We start from the raw sequence: 15,496 nt of genomic DNA, 5'->3' as shown, positions 1-15,496 counted from the left end.
GTTCCCTTCTGGGTTGGGAAGTATTGTGTAAACATAATGCTCGGAACCGTGCAGCCATCTTGTAACCACGAAGGGAGAGAACATAAACGCTGAGCATGGCTGGGCGAAGAGACAGAAGGAGCTAGTTCCTCACGATAACACCAGTGAGCCTTCGAAGCAACCCTGGAATTGCCTTTCTCTGGGCATTTTAAGAGAGATTAACAGATGGTTTTATTGTTTGAGCACTTTTAGTCAGAGATGGGTACTTTCAGGTGATAGCTGTAGCAGACACTGCTGATAAGGCTTTCTTTCTCATATTTATTCCTTCCCCTGACTGCTTCCGTGTTGACGGTGCCTGCCTTCCATTAGAGAGGTAGGCCAAAACTGCAAACACTTTCCCAGCATCCCTTGCAGCTAGGATGTGAACATGTGACCCAACTCCGACCAATAGGACTTCAGGATCAGTCTGTAGCCAGTCATCTGAGAAAGGATTTCCTCCTTAATAAGAACTGGCGGGGCACCTGGGTGGCTCAGTTGGTTAAGCGACTGCCTTCGGCTCAGGTCATGATCCTGGAGTCCCGGGATCGAGTCCCGCATCGGGCTCCCTGCTCGGCAGGGAGTCTGCTTCTCCCTCTGACCCTCCTCCCTCTCCTGCTCTCTGTCTCTCATTCTCTCTCTCTCAAATAAATAAATAAAATCTTAAAAAAAAAAAAGAACTGGCATTAGGAAACATGCCCCTAGTTTCTGGCCAGATGCTGTTGTGTCTTCATGTGACACCTGAAACCACGACTGCCATCTGTGACTAAGATGGCTTAAGGATGAAGCCGATATGCTGAGATGGAGTGAAAGATGGTCAAAGCTCAGATCCTCAGTCACATGGCAGTCTCTGGATCCATCTTGGACTTGCCCTGCCTCTTGAGTTATCTTTATGTGAGGCAAATAAATGCCATAGTTTTCTGTTGAGTGTTTTGCTCTTTGAAGTCAGAACCATTTTGACTCAAGCATAGAGTAACTTCTGCTACCTCAGCTCCCCCACTCCTCAATTCCCAGAAATGAAAGAACAAAAAGGTTTCTGTTAAACTTTTGAACACTGGCTGGCCCTGGTTTTACATTATAATGATTATGGAAAATGTTAGCAGTAGTTTGCCACACGGTCACAGACTATTTCTGCGACCCTTCACATAAAACAGATCATTAAGTGTTCTTGAGAATTACAAAGACATCTCCCTGAATTCCCCTGTAATTTGGTAAAATAACAAAACTATAAAAGGTACTGTTGGATGTTTTTGAGTTGGCCGTTATAGTTTCTGAACTGAGTTTTTCTAAAAAGAGGGAAAGTGAAGCCAAATTCCATAACTCTCAAACGCTCTAAATAAAAATAAAAATATACTGAAAACTTTTCTAAAAGAAAAGCAACTGTGCATGTACTATTTTTTTAAAAAGCAAAACTTCTAGAGACTAGAAAAATTATATTTCTGTTTAGCCTAAGCTAACAAGATGAGAATTTAGAATTTTAATTGCAAGGAATATTTTCTTTTAAAAATGTCATATATATGTATGTATATACGCACATATTTTATGATATAGAAAGAGCTAATGAAGATGTTAAGATGTTGCTGGAATTCTATTAGTTTGCTTTGTGCTTATTGATGGGAAAAAAGGTTTAATATTGGTTTTCCTAAAATATATATATACATATATATTTATATTTGCTTTCCTCACTTGGAAATTACTTATTTTCCTAGAGGCTTTTCCTGGTTTTGGAACTACCCCTTCTACTATACTTCCCTCTGCATGCAGAAAAATGGTGATCTTTTTAGATAATTCTGCATTCCATTAGTCTTCAGGGCCTATCCTTTGATAGCATCTCTATAGATTAGCAGCAACTGAACACATTTTCTCGTGGAAAAACAGGTTGCCTGAGTCAGGTATCCATTCCTTTAGGTCGCTAAATTGGCCTGGGGCCCAAGGTGAGTGAGCTTTCTTTGCTCCGTGCATCATCACTCCACCTAGTTCAAGTTCAGACGCCTTCACTGATTTTAGAAATTCTCTTGGGAAGGGTGCCCTTGCTTTTAGCCTGAGGCTGGCTCAGAAACGTCACCTTTCACCTACTTAAAGAAAAGTTTTGCATGGCAGGGAGATTTACTATACAAGTAGCTATTTCTAGCTCCACTGCTTAAAAAAAAAAGGAGAGAGAAAAAAGAAAAGAAAAGAAAACCCAAACTCTCCAAATCAGTTTCATTTCCTGTGGTATCAAATCTGACTTAATGTTGTAACTTTGTTCACAGACCAACTAAATATTTCGTTGGGTTAAAAAAAAAAAAAAAAAAAAAAAGCCCAACCCTCCTACCAATAGAGTAATGAGAGTCGTCTTTTTTATAGAGCACTGCAGTTGTGAGTCATTTGTGTTATGGTTTGCATTTGATTGCTTGTGGGGAGGCAGTGTACCTTGCACTCATGTCTTTTTTCCTTTTGTAGTGTTTAAAATGAGATAAACTCTTTCAAATACAGAAACACTTCTAGATTCAAAAGAAGAATGTCTAAAAACAGTAGTTTGGAGTAAACTTTAGCCTTTGAAAACAAGTATCAATCTTGTATGAATAGTGCGTGTATTTAAAGAAGATGGGTTATTTGCTGGGTTAGGTGAAGCCATAGCAAGAGAAATAATAGAGGGATTTGCTTTGAGTCTTTGAGCCCCTGTCGATTCGGGTATTTCCGAAAATCATTTTATTTTACAGAATTTGACAACAATGTGTGCAAGGGCAGGATAAATGATCCACTTAAGGATGAAAATAATACGCGTATTATTTCATGATCTATGTTAAGATTTAAACACTACAGCAGTAACTGCGTTTCTAGTTATTTTTTGGGTAGGCGTGAGGGGCGGTCTTCCTCCGCCCCCCCCCCCCCCCCCGACGACCCTCCAGCCCTCCGCCCACGTCGCGGCCGCCGAGCCCGCCTCCCCTCCCCCAGCCGCCGCTGTCCGATCCCTCCCGTCGGCCAGGTCCCCACCCCGCGCCAGCGGCGGCTGGGTCCCGGCCGCGGCTGCTCCGCGAATGACCCGTAGTAACCCCGTCCCGCCCCTGGCCGACCGCGCCGCGCTCCCCGGCCGGAATTCGATAGGCCCAGCCCCGCACGCGCCACCGCCCGCGGGCCAATGGGCGGCGGCCTCGCTGCATATGCAACGAGCGCCGGCCGGGGGTGCGCGTCCCGGGCGGTTCGGCTCAACAGACGCTGCTCTGCCGGCGCCGGCTTGCGTCGCTGCGGTTGTCTCCGCGGCCGGGGCTGGGACGAGGCGGCGGCGGCAGCGGCAGGGACAGTAGACGGTCGCCCCCTTGCAGTGCGGCCGCGGCGCCTGCGCCAGGGTCCCCAGGAGGCGGCACGGGGCGTGAATGCTCTGCGGGCGCGGCCAGGCCTGCGTGGGCCCGAGGCTGGAGGAACCGGGGCTCCGGCGTCGCGGTGAGTGCGGTGCCCGTTGTGGGAGCGGCGGGGGTCGGTCGGCGGCGCGGCGGCGGCGTGCGGCGGGGCTGGGCCCGACTCGGGGGCCGGATGTGGCCGCCGAGCCGGGCCCCGGGCATGTGCGCGCCGGGGGTCGCGTGGCGGCCCGCTGCCTGAGGGGAGACACCCGGGCGGGGTGGGAGGCGCTGCAGTGGGGTCCGGGAAGCGGGTGACGTGCGGCCTGGGCCGAAGGGCCCACGTGAGCGGGGGAACGACAGCCCGGGCGGCCGCGCATTCCAGGGGAGGAAGGGTGCCCGGGTCCCTCGCGGCGCTTGTGGGGGCGGACGGGGTGGGGGGCTGGCATCTTCCTTCGGGTGGGCCTTGACGCGGTCCCTGCGAGGAAACAGCCCTGCGGTTCCGGGAACCGCTGCTGGAGGGACCGGCGGGGGCGTCTTGCTGCCGGCTGTGGGGAGAAACTGGGCGGGTGAGCAGGGTCGACCTTGATGTTTGTTGTGGCCACGGTCCGATTGACCGATGGTTGGGGTTGGGAGCTGCAGGTTTACTTATCCGTAAGTGCGTTTTCATGCATCAGTAATAGAATGTGTAACGCTGAGGTCGTGCTCACTATCAGCAGTCCTGCGGGGGAGGAATCATCACGCCCGCTTCCTAGGTGAGCATCCTGAGACACGGGCCTCTAACTGGTTTATCCAGTCTGGATTTAGAAAAGGTGCTCTAAGCTATGGTGTATATGACCCCTCAAAAATAGAAAGGGTGGGACAACATCTTTAAAATTATATGTAGGCCTTGTGAAAGCGATCACAGCCGAATACAGTGACAAGTAGTTGACATTTATTGAGACTTTATTACATGCCAGGCACCGTACTGAGTGCCTTATGCATGGTACCTTCACACAGTTAACAGCCCTCTGGGGTGATGCTTATTCCCATTTTACAGCTGGAGAAACTGCAGTTTGGACACATTAACGTGCCCCGCATCGCAGCAAGTAAGAGAAGCCGGGATTCAGACACGTTTGTCTGAAAACCCAGAGCTCTTGAATCTAACCACCATATTATGCTGCCTCTCCTTGGTGGTTGGCTGAATAGTTGCCACTGTGAATTTTTTTGGGGGGTGGGGTGGGCCAGGAGAGCTGTAGTTTGATGATCTTCATTCATGATTATCACAACCTTTTTTGTTTCCCCAGATTAGTCCTGGGAGCTGAAGGTTGTTGCGGAGTTGTTCCAAAAGTGTGTAAGGTTATTGAAGGGAAGAGGTGTCGAGAGATGGTGGTCATTTGCATAGACTTTGTTCTTTGGTTTTCTGGCTTCATCTTCTGCAATTCTTACCCTTAGGGATGACTAAGACTTCTGTAATCACTGTGGCATGTTCTTTGGACTTTCCAAGATACCTTTTACAAGAAGGGTCAGGGTGACAAGTCACCTGGTGACTTGGATTCGTTAAGATATTTGGACAGGATTTAAAGCTGAAATATTCTTTTTTTTTTTTTTAAAGATTTTTATTTATTTATTTGACAGAGAGAGATAGCGAGAGCAGGAACACAAGCAGGGGGAGCGGGAGAGGGAGAAGCAGGCTTCCTGCTGAGCAAGGAGCCCGATGTGGGACTCGATCCCAGGACCCTGGGATCACGACCTGAGCCGAAGGCAGACGCTTAACGACTGAGCCACCCAGGCGCCCAAAGCTGAAATATTCTTTGAGTTTAAAATGTCCTTCTTGAAAGAAAGGAAGGAAAGAAGGAAGGAAAAAGGGTTGAAAGAAATGAAGGATGGATAAATTATGAGCGGAAAATCATACTGTGTCTGGTTGGGGGTGGGTGTCAGATCTTAAAGCCTCGGGATCTTTCTCATTGCTTATGTGCTTCCCTGCTGTCTGGTTCTGCTTAAATGACTATTTCCATTCCTCATTCAATTAATTGCTCAGCCAGAGCCTTTTAACTCATGTTATATTTTAGGTACCATGTAAGGTGCTGGAAATATACATTGAACAGAATTGATGTGATCCTTGCCCTCATGGAGGAAACAGATAGGAAGCAAATCATACAGATAAATACATAATTACAAATTATGAGAAGCGCAGTGAAGGAAAAGTGTGTGAAGGAAGATTATAATGAGGATTGTGATTTAGATGGAAATTAGGGAGTTTTTTGAATTGATCTGGTGAGGTTTTACAATCTTGCATTCTGAGTCTAATTAAATATACCTAATGCAAGAGTTTGAGAACTTTTGAACAGTAATGTTCTTTTCATTCCATGGTGTCTGATCCTACCCAGAATATCACTCTAGCTCACGTTACAAGATGGAAAAATGAGATAAAGAACTTTCTGAAGCAGTCATTCCGCCTTACAGCCTAACTGTTCTGTAACACTTAAATTTTCCCCTCTCAACGTGAACATTTGGGAACCAAAAATCTTTATGTGAGCTTGGGACTTGATAGGATTTGGATGTTTTCAGGAAAGCCAGGCCAAAAAGGTGACAGGTTTTCCTAACTTGAGATAAGTAGCATCATAATTATCAAAGGTATCCCAGGTAGTTAGACTTAACTTAAAATTCTCACCTCTTAGGAGACAAAATGATTATGTAGTTTGGGAAATACAAGCTGTTAAGTACATGAGTATTTCAGTTGAATGTGTACTAAGCCAATACAAATAATTCATTGCAATACATTTACTGAATGCCATCTGCATGCAAAGCACTGCTAGGTGTACCATGTGGAATAAATAAAAAGGTGAATTTGACAAAGTCCCGGTTTTCAAGGAGATTTAAATTTAATGAATACTAATAATCAGATTTAAGTTGCCCCCCTCCCCCCCTTTTCAAAATACTCTAATGTTAACCCATTTGATCCTCTTGGGAGCCTTATATCACCAGCGGAGATACTGAGAAAAAGGAAATTTGGAGGTAAAATTACCAGACATGGTGATTAATAGTTGGGAGAAGATGTCCAGTGATCACTAGTTTACCATCTTGGAGCCATTGGTATAGAGGTGATACTCCTGGGCTTCGGTGAGATTGCCTGTGGAGAGACTAGAATGAGAACAGGTGGAGGCCTGGGGTGGAGCTCAGTAGAGGGGACTGAGCTTGGCAAAAGAGATGGGAGGGAGGAGTGGCCAGGGAACCTCGCTCAAGTGGGAGCCATAGCTGGAGTGGTGTTCCTGCAGCCAGTGGGGGAGCTCCTCTGAGAGGGAAATTGAGTACCGTCCTATGGATTTAGCTACTCCGAGGTGATGGGTGCCCTTTTGCAGATGCTGTTGATGGGGTGGGAAGCAGAAGCAAGTAGAAGGTGAAGAAAATGGAGATAGCAAGAATAGGAAACTTTATGAGTCTTGATTTTTATCACTTAAGTTTAAATGCTGTTGGGAAGGTGTTTGTTGAAAGGGAGAGGTTGAATACAGATCAGTAAAGTGTTTGCTTATTTTTGCAAAGTTCTGAGAAGATGGAAGGGGGTGGGATCCAAGTGAGGCCTGTACCTTAGCTGGGAGGAGGGACACCTCTTCTGTAGTAACCCAAGACAGCCCTGTAACTGATCGGACACTAATCAGTATTTGATCCTGGAGCCCTGGCCCTTTTCAAAAAATTGCCAAGAACTGTTAAGTTCCAAAAAATTAGCTTAATTTTCGCTGACTGATACGGTCTTTATAGAACCTCACTATAGAAGCATTGTGTGAAATTGATTTAATATGTGATTTAGTTTTGATTTCATCCACCTTAATAGGGTATATACTTTTATCTGGCTTGTGATTATTGTTTCTCTCCTGAAAAAGGAGACCTTATAAACATTAAATCTTGTGATTTCTTCTACATGCTATTTTTAGTTTCATAAGAAACAGTTTTTAGACTACTTCTGTTTTCCTGACATTTTAAATGACTTAATTCTTTTTATTTAAAAGTTTAGCTTCTGGGGTGACAGGGCGGCTCAGTCAGTTAAGCGTCTGCCTTCGGCACAGGTCATAATTCCAGGGTCCTGGGATCAAGCTCTGCATATGGCTCCCTGCTGGGGGTGGGGGGCTGCTTCTCCCTCACCCTCTGCCGGTCCCCCTGCTTGTGCTCTCTCTCTCTTGTCAAATAAACAAATAAATAAAATCTTAAAAAAAAAAAAGTTTAGCTTCTGTCTTTACTGGAATATCTTTACTTACATACTTCTAATATTTCCCACTCTGAGGGATAAAGAATTGGTGGATGATTCAGTGGGTTCAACTGATCTGCTAATTCTGAAATAGAACTGAAGATACCTAAATAACCTTTTGGATAAGCCACCTCCAATTACAGGTTTCTACTTGCCTTTCTTGTATTTGTTATAAGATATATAGGGAGACTGCTTTATTCATTCATATATTTAATGCCTATCTTGCAAGACACTGGGAATTTGAAAATGATTGATAGTCTCTGTTCTCAGAGAGCTCTTCATGGTTCATGAAAGGAAGGAGTCGTATGGACATTATATGGTATGGACCTTATAAAAGAAGGTGTGAGGGCAGCTGTATTGCAGTATGGTATAATCCTTACAGCAGGGGAGGAAGAGGGGGAGACTTTCGCAGTGGAGGGGATGGCCTGGTTTTCCAAGATGAATTGGGCTGACAGGGAGCCAGGGAATAGAAAATTTTATCTTGAATTTGGTCCAGGTGTGTATGTCTACAAATATGTACACAGTGGAGATATTATAATATCAAAGAATATTAGGAAAATAAAAAGCTTATCTTGCTATCCTAAACATTGCCCAAGAGGTGAAAAGCTGTCCATTTTTCTGTATTGTCATGGTCAGCTTTTCTATCCCCTACTTGACTTAGAAAGTAACCACAATTACACTTTTCTGGTACAAAGCCTTGTTTTTCTTCTTCAAAACAATTGGTCTTTGGAATAAGGCTAAGAGCCAACACCTTTACAGTACTTCTCTGGTCAGGCGCTGCTCCTACTTTCTTCTCACTTTTAATAGATGGAGATATAGATTTATTTTTTTAATCATTCTTAACTTCACAGATGAGGCAGTTGAGGCACAGGGGATCTAACGTGACTTGCCTTTGTGTGTGCTGGATCTCATCTCAGGTAGTTTGGTTCCAGAGTCCATGTTCTTAGCCTGGGCACTGCACCTCCTGTGGGGTGACAGGCTTGCAGTTCTTACCTCTGAACACAGTTGTATCAGGAAAGGAGCTGTGATGACATTTCGGGACAATGTTTATCGGTTTTTTATTTTAAAGATTTTATTTATTTATTTGTCAGGCAGAGGGAGAGGAAGAAGCAGGCTCCCCACTGAGCAGGGAGCCCAATGCTGAGCTCCATTCCAGGACCCCAGGATCATGACCTGAGCCAAAGGCAGACGCTCAATCATCTGAGCCACCCAGGCATCCCAGTGTTTATCTGTTTTAATTACACATTGTTTACTGCCCCCCAAAAGCCCTCTTCTTACAGGGGGTACATAAATAAAGAGTAACAACCTAAGTTGAGGGAGTTTGAGTTTACTTGTACTTGAATGGGACTACTTAAGGATATATCCTCCTTTAGCATTCCTTCAGAGATCATTATCATTGCCCTTTTAGAATTTTTTGGATTGGGAGTATAAAGCAATTTGGGATGCTATAATCTAATAACATTTGCTTCCTTTTCCTTCTTTTAAAAAGACATGCTTTCTGTATGTCTGAAAAGTATTTCATAATATTTAATCCAGTTAAACCCACTCCCTTCCCCCAAATTCTCCAGTTAACCACTAATCTGAATTTGGTGATCTGAATTTTATTATTTGTAGTCATTTCTCTACAGTTTTATTATCCCCAGGCAGTGTATAGTGTTGTTTTATGTGTTTTTAAACTTCAGTAGTATTGTATGATTGTGCAACATAGTTTTTTTCACTCGTTATCACTTAATCATTGTGGTTTCATCAATTGAGTTTTATAAAGTGGGTATTCACATGTCTGTTTAGCTCATTTATTTTTGCTGTGACATGATATGACATTTTAGGACTAGACCACATTTTATTTCCTCTTTGCTCTGTTGGTAGACCCTTATGTTGTTTCCTTTTTTTTTGTTATTGTGAATATTAGCATAAGTATTCTTAAACACCATTCCTTGTCTAATTCCATTTTTGACACTGTAGTCCTCCCCGCGCTCCTTTTTCTTTGTTCTGTACATTCCTAACTCAGGTTCCTCTAATCTTGTCATTATTTGACTTAAGGTGTTTCTGTCTGTCATAGTTGTACGAAACCACAGTGGGTGCTTTTCTTCTAAAGTTCTCTTTAGTAACTTTTCTTTTAATTAACCTTGTTTGACTTTTTCTTTTTTTTTTTGTTCTTAGGCAATTTTGCAGATACATACCTAGTATCCTCTCACTTTAAATTCCATAAATGACTGTAGGGATAATTAACATGTGTCCTTCCTCTTGGGAAATTTTTGTCAGTCTATTTCTGATTTAGCCAGTTCTGTATTTTAGTGTGTATTTAATAATTTTTCTCTAAAATGTGTCTGTTTCCATTGTAATTTGGTGAGTAGGAATATGGACTTGGAGTTAAGATTGCTTGGATTTGAGTCCTGGATTTACTTCTTGATAGCTGTGTGACCTTGGGCAGTTTGTTTAGCATCTCTGTGACTCAGTTTCTTCTATAAAATAGAGATCATAATGGAATCTACCTGTAGATTGTTATAAGGACTTATACGTGGTTAGTGCCTGCCCTTAGTCAACGATCAATAAATATTAACTAATGCTAATTTTAGAGTATGCAATATATTCTTTCTAAGTCTGTCCACTTTTTATTATTGCCTTCTCTTCTGAAGCAGCATTAATGTTTTTACATATACAAATATCTTTACATATACTTCAAAGAAATGTCTGATGTATTGTAAGGTCTTATTAATGGAGATTGGGAAGAGATTGTAAATTGTAGAAAATGGAGGGACATTAACCAGTTCATTATATTTTAACGTCAGTACTTTAGGATTTATCTTGTGCTTTCATTTTCTGGAAATGTTTATAAAGCACATTGAAAGGTTGACATGGTGTACTTCTCATTGAAGTAACTTAAGAGTTTCTGCCCTTTTTTTTTTTTTAAAGGTGATTTTATTAAATCATGGGACAAAACCTGTGGGCAGAAAGGTGCTGCTGAGAGTACCTTTTTTTTTTTTTTTTTTTTTTGGTTGTTGTTAAGACTTTATTTATTAACTGTCAGGGAGAAAGAGAGAGAGTGGCAGGCAGAGGGAGAAGCGGGCGATGTGGGGCTGGATCCCAGGATCCTGGGATCATGACCTGAGCTGAAGGCAGATGCTTAACCAACTGAGCCACCCAGGTGTCCCTCTTGTTGTAAATACCTTTTGTAATAGGATCTTAATAATGATTCAGATAGCATTTCTAAATACACTGATTATCCTGTATCATCAACTCTCTGCTGTTGAGTGGAGAAGGAATCATTGCCAACCATATTTAAAAACTTGCTGTGTAAATTTGAGATGGTTCCTTAACCTTTCTAACCCTTTCGTTTCAGTTTCTTTAACATAAATATTTTAATTCTCACCTCACGAAGTTATGAGCACTGAGGGAGACAACAGATGGTGGTTCAGGGTACATAGGTGACTTCCTGTGTTGGTTGCTTGCCTTATTTCTCTGCCTCCTTCTGTCTTCTCTCTTTTTTCCCCAGTTTTCTTCTTTGTTCTTCCTTTCTTCTTCCTTTCTCTGTTCTTTAATTGAAAAATCTGCACATATTTAATGTATACAATTTAAGTTTGTACATGCATACACTTGTGTAACCATCACCACAGTCAAGGTAATTGACATGTTTATCACTTCCAGAAGTTTCCTTGTGCCTCTTTGTTTTTTGTTTTGTTATGTTCTCTGTCCTTCAGAAGCAGTTTTTTTTTTTTTTTGGTAAGCAGTAACGAGGTATTCTGAATCCAGTGTGTGAGGGAACCCATCATATGATAAAAGTACATCATTTTTTAAAAAAGATTTTATTGGGTGGCTCAGTTGTTAAGTGTCTGCCTTTGGCTCAGGTCATGGTCCCAGGGTCCTGGGTTTGAGTCCTGCATCAGGCTCCATGCTCAGCAGGAAGCCTGCTTCTCCCTCTCCCACTCCCCCTGCTTGTGTTCCCTCTCTCACTGTGTCTCTGTCAAATAAATAAATAAAATCTTTTTTTTTTTTTTTAAGATTTTATTAGAGAGAGACAGAGAGAGCACATGAGAGGGGGGAGGGTCGGGAGGGTCAGAGGGAGAAGCAGACTCCCTGCCGAACAGGGAGCCCGATGCGGGGCTCGATCCTGGGACTCCAGGATCATGACCTGAGCCAAAGGCAGTCGCTTAACCAACTGAGCCACCCAGGCGCCCGAAATAAATAAAATCTTAAAAAAAAAAAAAAAAAGAAAATACAAAGATCTTTAAAAGTAAAAAGATTTTATTTATTAGAGAGAGAGAGCGAGTGAGCAGGGCCAGAGGGAGAGGGAGAAGCAGACTCCCCGCTGAACAGGGAGCCCAATGCAGGGCTGACCCTGAGATCATGACCTGAGTTGAAGGCAGACGCTTAACCTACTGAGCCACCCAGGCACCCCCAAAGTGTACATCATTTAAGGGGGAATAGAAATTCTAATTTCTTAAGGACAAGAATGTTGACTCTATAGGAAGATACATACAGGATGTGGTTAATGTTGAGTGAGCAATACAGAGGACAGAATGGTCATGTTTGGCCAGGGTAACCAGGGAAAGGTCAGCTGAGCGAAAGGAGATATGAGCTGGATTTGAAGAAAGAGTTGTGTTTGAGGAAGGTACACAAATGAGATGTCCAGGGCAGTTGGGGAAGAGCGGGCCTGGCAGATAAAATTGAGGCATCGACTGGTTTAGGGGGGTCTAGGGAAGCTGTGAGGATAAATCATATCCCAGAGGGCAAACAAAAAACAGGCATGGAGAACAGAAACAGTTAAGAACTTGTATAAACTCATTTATTTATTGATTCCTTCAATTCAGAAGGTAGTTGTTGAATGCATGGATGGTTCTACGAGTGGGAAGGGAGACTGAGCAGCCAGCAAGTGAAGAGAACCATCTGGGTTCTGAGTTGTTACTGGGGATGTGGCCATTAGGGGATCTGGCCCAAGTTGTTTCCAACCCTGTCACCATGACTGTTGGTTGGCACTGCCCGTGTTGTGCCTGGCATTGTGGCATTCTCCACACCATTTAGCCTTTCTGGAGTTTGGTTTCCTTGTCTGTGGACCTTTCTTGCTCAGTAGTTAGTGTTAGATCTGCTTCTCCATCAGTGTTCTTTTTCTTGTACCTTTCTTTCCACTTCTTTTTACTTGCCTCAGGAATTTTGTTATCTGTGCCATATTTCTCTTACGTTTCTTTGAAACTTTATTAGTTAGCTTTGTGCATTTCCCTCTGTTCATTTTATGTTTCCTACTTGGAATTCACTGGGGTATTTGCATGGGTTTTTTATTAGATACTAACTGCTGAAATGGATAGTTCTTAACCTTTTGAATATTATTTTAGTTCTAAATTGATTTTGTAGATATGTAACAGCTCATTTTTCTGCATTGATGTTTCTGGGTTGTAAAATACTCAATATCATCTTTGCCAACATTATAAAAAGTTCTCCTTCAACCACAGAAGTTTATTTTTATTCATTTTACTTTCATCAGGCCTGCAGTAATCCTCATGCTGGATCTTGACTTTGGATTTTTTACTGTAACACTAACACAACCAGAAATTCCTCTCTTCCCATTTGAGACTGACTTGATCCCTGGACTTAATCTTTGCTCTCTAAGTTGAAATACGGAGTTTATTTTAGTTCCATAGAAGATCAGAGTGAACTACAATTAATTAATCTCAGAACTGTATATGGCATCATTTTAATGTAAGCAGGATTCACATTAATTGAAATTATACCACATGGTCATTACATACATTGGTCATTATTATTATTATTTTTTTACATATCCATAGTGAATATTTTCCCGAGTCATTTTCCTTTTGTATTGTAACTTTCCATATTGCTAGTGTGAGAGTCTTAAGAATTTGTATTCATCATTTACCCTGAAACTGGGCCTATCTTTTGTAGACTGATGCTTATTTCGATAGCATAGCACTCTTCTTAGAAATTCAGTGTTTAGTTTGTATGTCACTTTTCTGAGGCATAAAAGGAATACCTATTTATCCAGTAGCATCTTGAGTGGGAGGGTTGTGGGAGGTAGTAGCTGGCTGGGAATGGGGTGTGAGGTCAGAGAGGGAGCTCATGGTACCCCCGGTGTAAGGAAGGAGTTTGGCATGGTAGAGAGGAGTGACGAAGGGCTTGAGCTTTGTGACCACACTGTTGCTTGGATCCCCAAATTTAGTTCTACCTCATTTTAGTTTTGTGACCACAGCAAATTCCTTAACCTCTGAGCTTTAGTTTCTTTAGGATCAGGGTGAAATCTGCCTTGCAGGGTACTTGTGCTCCAGCTGTGTTTGTAGCCCATCTTTAGAGTGCAGGAAGGAAATGTTAGAAACTTTATTTCTTTCTAAGAATTTCTACATTTTATGCATGATTCATAGTGTTTACAATATGCTAGGACCATAATACATACACACAGTATTAAAGGTTACATGTGTTTGGAATATGCCAATAGTTTTTACGAAAAGGGGCTTGTTGTGATCCTTAAAGTTTAGAAACTGGGCTCCTAGATAAAAAGCTAGGCCCTACTTGGAGGCTTATTAGTTTGGGGGCAGGTTTAGAGATGAATTGAGTATGGGATGAGTTTGAAGAGCTTGGGTTAGTTGGCTCTGGGAAATGGATGGAAGGGTATTGGATTTAGGGAGTATGTCTCTGCAAGATCATTTGAAAAATGGGGGACGTAGTAAAACTGGCATGTATAATGATTTGAGTTAGTTTGTAAAAGTCTTAAACTGTGTATTTTTACACGATGTCATGTGTTAGAAGATTATATGGCAGAAATTTGGATGGTATATAACCCAGAAACATGAGTCCGTATTAGGGAATTGCTCTTGATGCGTCGTTTGCCTACAGATAACTGAGAGCTTGACTGTATGTATGTTTAAGTTAATAGTGTTTATTTATATTGTGTGATGTCGGCAGACCAGGCATGTTAACTGTAGGTGATTAATTGTAACTTTGGGTTTCTTGTTATTAATTTCAAATTGGCTTCATGAGATAATAAATACGTCTGTTATCTTGTTAGATGTGTTTCTTTTGGGCTCCTTAGGGACAGTAGCTGTATTTAAGTATCCCTCCAAGAGAAAAGAGAGCTCTCTGAGGACAAGTATATTTGTGTTTTATTTACTGATTACACCCAGGGCCCAGCATATAGAAGATACTCCTGTTTTGTTGAATGAATCAGTCTGCGTATCCCTGCACAGTAAAGAACACGAGATGGCGTTTATTAAATTGAGTTGAAATATTTGAACACAACACCAAAAAGTTTTGGAAGGCCAACAACCTGATACAAAATGACCAGTATGTGCTTATTAGTGGGAGCTCAGGAATTCTGAAAGAGTAGACTTAATGTTGATAAAATATGCATTTGAATAGCTAGCTAGTTGAATAACAATTTAGAAATTTCCTTATAAAGAAGATAAAAAAAAAGTGTGATAGATTGTCTCAGGCCAAGCCGAGTTCTTATCATAACTCCTTGTTGCCTCTCCTCCCCTCACCCCCGAAAAGGTATTTATTTGAGAGAGCGAGAAAGAGAGAGAGAGTGCGGAAGTGCACAAGTGGGTGGGGGGGCAGAGGGAGAGGGAGAAGCAGACTCCCTTACGCGGGGCTCAGTCCCAGACCTGGGCCAAAGGCAGATGCTGAACTGACTGAGCCACCCAGGTGCTGCTACTTGTTGCCTTTTTTTTTTTTAAAGATTTTATTTATTTATTTGACAGAGAGAGAGAGCGAGAGCGGGGAGAAGCAGGCTTCCTGCCGAGCAGGGAGCCCGATGTGGGACTCGATCCCAGGACCCTGGGATCATGACCTGAGCCGAAGGCAGACGCCTTAACGAAGGCAGACGCTTAACGACTGAACCACCCAGGCACCCTACTTGTTGCCTTCTTAAAAGCCTTTGACACTCCTGACAATGTCCTCTTCAACATTGTCTGCCTTTGGTTTCTAGGACACTGTTCTT

At 42.6% G+C, this 15,496-nt stretch overlaps 1 protein-coding gene across 2 annotated transcripts in view; it reads left to right on the top strand.

Annotated features, from left to right (window-relative positions):
* The first annotated feature begins 3,201 nt into the window (after window positions 1-3,201).
* ACSL3 (acyl-CoA synthetase long chain family member 3) overlaps window positions 3,202-15,496 on the top strand; it is a 73,163-nt gene continuing 60,868 nt past the window's right edge. For both annotated transcript variants that reach the window (XM_035007013.1, XM_035007010.1), the window contains exon 1: window positions 3,202-3,438. The gene's annotated coding sequence lies outside the window, so the exon portion shown is untranslated. The remainder of the gene's footprint in view (window positions 3,439-15,496) is intronic.

This window comes from Mirounga leonina, unplaced genomic scaffold (genome assembly GCF_011800145.1).
Source record: "Mirounga leonina isolate KUSES-001 unplaced genomic scaffold, KU_Mleo_1.0 Mir_151, whole genome shotgun sequence".
NCBI classification, from domain to species: domain Eukaryota; kingdom Metazoa; phylum Chordata; class Mammalia; order Carnivora; family Phocidae; genus Mirounga; species Mirounga leonina.
Note: the sequence above shows the minus strand (reverse complement) of the source record. Positions and strands in the feature narration are given on the sequence as shown.